This window comes from Capsicum annuum, chromosome 8 (assembly GCF_002878395.1).
Source record: "Capsicum annuum cultivar UCD-10X-F1 chromosome 8, UCD10Xv1.1, whole genome shotgun sequence".
NCBI lineage: Eukaryota > Viridiplantae > Streptophyta > Magnoliopsida > Solanales > Solanaceae > Capsicum > Capsicum annuum.
Genome location: NC_061118.1, coordinates 110,011,910 through 110,015,969, shown reverse-complemented (window position 1 = coordinate 110,015,969; position 4,060 = coordinate 110,011,910). Strand labels below are relative to the sequence as shown.

The window sequence follows — 4,060 nt, the reverse complement described above, 5'->3', positions numbered from 1 at the left end:
CTGAAAGTTTTGTCACTCCTAGTTACTATGGCAAATACTTGAGCATCATTTTTTTGGATTTACAATGGTATCCCTAGGAAGGCCTCCTTTTTGTCTAGCATTAAGTTGAGTAGAGAATTGGCCAATTTGAGTCTCCAATTGCTTTATTGAGGTAGGGTGTGATACAACCATTTGGTTGATTTGCGAAAAGTCGCCTATCAATTCTCAGACTATCTTGTCTGTTCCCTCCACTCTCATTAAGATCTTTTCTAACACATCCTCTGTGTTGAATTTTGTAGTATCAACAGAATTGGACTCTTTTTCCTTTACTCAATCATGGGGAGGCACATATCAATCATACTCCCTTTCCTTATCTTTCCAATCATGATCTTTATCCCTATTATGCTACTCCTGTTCTCTTTCATGATTAGACAACCTTTGTTTTCCCCTTGCCTTTGATAGGTTGTCTGAGAGCCCATCGGATAGTTAGCCTAATACCGAATTTCCTTATCTAGACTCTTGGCCTCTTCTTCATCATAGCCCTTAGATTCCATGACATTTACCATTTTTGTTGGTGCACCCATCACTTGTTTCATTAACAACTCTAATTGTGTTATCTTTGTTGTCATATTTCCCCTCTTTCTTAATATCTCTTTCTTTGCTCTTTATCAACATAGTAGGTTATAGGAGACCCTTTATATACCTTGGTGACTCGGATATGCCATCCCAGATTTTGCTTTGTGACTTCCTCAAGCAAGTTGAAAGCCTCGTTATAAGACAACTTCACTAGTGGCCCTCTGGATACATTATCCACCATGGTTTTGTTTAGTTGATCCAAAGCTCGATTTAGAGAAATATCTTCTCTGGGACGTCATGGTTGGGACATTGTATGAGTTTCCCATTAAATCTCTCCCATTCCTCATATAGAGGATCTCTATTCAATTGACAAAAATTGGTTATTTCATTACATAATTGTAACATCTTGGATGGTTGAAAGCATCGGTATAAAAAAGTAGCAATAAGTTCATCCCATGATGTGATTAAACCGAAGAGAAGAGATCACATCCACAATAACACCTCACCCATTTGTGACAATAAAAAGAGGCACAACCATATGGACTCTTTTGATATATGAGCAATGTCGAAGGGGGCACAGACTTTCCCAAAATTCTTTAAGTGCAAATTGGGATCATCATGAGCTTTCCCCCTAAAGAGACCTTTCATTTTAAGTATGTGCAACATAACACTTGTGATGTGGAATGCCCTATTCCCTTGATTAGGTGCGATATGAATGGCACTTGTACATCCAAAATCATAGAGTTGGTCCTCATCATCAAGGGCCCATCATGGACACTATTGAAATCACCTGAAAAAGAAACCGACAACCAAAATAAATAACAACCACTAGAGTAGACCTAAAGCTACTATTAACATCATACAAGCCAAACTAAGTTTCACTCCCCGGCAACGACTCTATTTTAATAATGCTCAACTCACTTCATGATTTATGGCAAGGTGATCATTATAAATTATATTAACCTAATATGAGTTGGGGTCAAACCTCGAGAAGTGGAATTATTCTTCTAATCCTATGGGTGTTAATAGCTACTAAAGAGATACCCATAATGTAATGTAAAGAAAGTGAAATACATGAATTAAAATTGGGGGGTAGAGGATTGGTGTAGAAAGTTATTTTACCAAAATCTATTCAAACTACAAATTCAAGGCAACAAATATGGCTAAGATTTTAATATGAGACAAGTCTTGGGATTATGTCTTCCTAGTGGCAAATAATGCATGGGTTCATAATAATCAAATGCAAATTCTAGTCAATGACTACATGGGTAGGCTAGGTTAGGGGTTCTTAATGGTAGTTTGTCAACCAAATCTCAAGATTATCACCCATTAACCCTTTCGGATACCTCATGGATATGGTAATCAAATCCACTCAATACCTCAATTGGGCATCCCTATTTCTAGAAAGATGACCAAGATTTAGATAATTCTCAATCCACTTTTATTTCTAAGATAATGAAAAGGGGAAAAACTATATTTGACTATTGTTCACTATTGCCTTTTTACCCATATACCTCTTTCAAGGATGATATAGGATCCAAAAATATACCCATATCCCTTTTTCAAGGACGATGTGAGATTTTGAGAATTTAGGGTTTTGACCCACAGATTCATTTTGGGAATTTGGGGTTTTCGCTGACAAATACCAACTCAATCAAATGAGCATTAGTGAAGCCCATCATCAATAACCAAAAATTTACACTAATAAATCATAACCCACATATATTTGCACCTTATTTAAACATAATCCCTAGATAAACATTTTGCTACTCATGAAGTTAAAGGAAAGGAATATACCAAAAGGATAATTCAATGCTTCCATGGAAATTGAAATTAAGAGTAATCCAATATCCAACTATAATTATAACCAAAACTTCTTGAGAAATTATCCACAATAAATTTTCCTAATTTGCTAGGGTTTCAAATTACTCAAAGTTCAATTCTAGTTGGGAAGTTCCTCAAAAGTGAAAGGGTGTTTTGCTCTATGTAGGATTTGGGGTCGATTCTATAAAATTACAAATCTTCCCGTTGGCATAAACCTGTGCTGCTGCGATCATCCCAGCATGATCATGATCACGGTGAGTCCTTTGTGATTGTTGGTTCTGACTAATCTTGACTGGCCGTTATTGCGACCCTTAGACTGCGATTGTGGTAATTGAGGTTAGATCCTGCTCCTACTTTTCCATCTTTTGCACTTCTCTTCCCTTTTGATCTCTTTTTAGCTCCCTTATCTTCTCTTCTTCTCATCACCTATATATCAATAAAATTTGGGAATTAGTGCATTCAAATACCAAAGTTGTCTAATTTATACCATTAAATCATAGTAGTATGCATGTATTTAGGCATAAATGAGTTGTAAATTTACCACTCATCAAGGATCCAGAGATAAAATTGAGTTCAAATTTGTTTTTGGTTCAGTTGAGAAGGAGGACGCACATAACTCCCAGTTTGATGAGGGGTTGAGTGATTTATCCGGTTCGGCTAGTGAGTTAGCTTTAGTTGCACCTTAGTTTAAAGAGGGTACAAATTGAGTGTCACATTAGGTTTCATCATTTTCAACACCTGACATACAAGAACCTATATAGGATTCACAACCCCCTATTCCACCACCGGCTGACCCTATATCTAACTCTACGCACGTATCAGCTGTGCCTATAGTTGAGATAAACCCAAGATGGTGTGCAGAGGGGCTGCAATGCATTTTTGAGTAGGATAGTCATATTTGTGAGATGATTCATCCTAATAAGAGTATTGCAGTTGAGAGGAGGACGTATTTGTCAGGGCTAGAAGGGGCACAGAACCTGCGGGCCTTTTTTGAGCAATATTAGTTGGGGTGGATGACATGATCTTAGGGATCTTATAGTTAGTCTTGGTCAAGGATTTTTATACTTCCTACATCTCTATGATCTATTTGGTTACACCACAGGGAGGTGGGAGAGAAGTAGAGGCATAGATCAACCATAGTTGGAGAATAATTTTGTGTGAGGAATTAGAGTTGATGTTTTTGTGGCAACCATCCCCTGAGTTCTATTTGGACATGAGTATGTAGCTATGACATCTACTATAGAGTTTGGCTTTAGAATAAAATTTGTGTGGGAAAAACACACTATGCAAGATACTAATTACAGACAGCAGAGAATAAATTTGGTGAGGTGGGTAGCTTGCCAGATTTTTTATTTGGGTGATGATGCCCCCGGATAGAGGGAAAGTGAGAAATAAAGAAGATAACACTGCATTTTATAGCCAAATTTTGGTGGACTTGGTACACTTCAGGTTGTGTTTGACTATGTTGAACAACGTACTTACATGGGATAGAGCCACCTTAGTTGCTGACTTACTTTTAGGGTATGAGATAGACTTTGTCATGCTGATTAAATTAGAGATTCATGAACGTGCTTTCGATGAGACTACTACGCACCCCTTTTATAGCTTTATCCAATAGTTGAATGATATGGTAGGTGTTCCATCTATTTTTGACATTGATAGGAGGATTGAGGTGATGAGC

General features: G+C 37.3%; 1 non-coding gene across 1 annotated transcript; it reads left to right on the top strand.

Annotated features, from left to right (window-relative positions):
- Nucleotides 1-847: 847 nt before the first annotated feature.
- LOC124886801 lies at nt 848-955 on the top strand. Its single transcript, XR_007044209.1, has one exon. It is a non-coding gene; the product is annotated as a small nucleolar RNA R71 (small nucleolar RNA).
- Nucleotides 956-4,060: the final 3,105 nt, after the last annotated feature.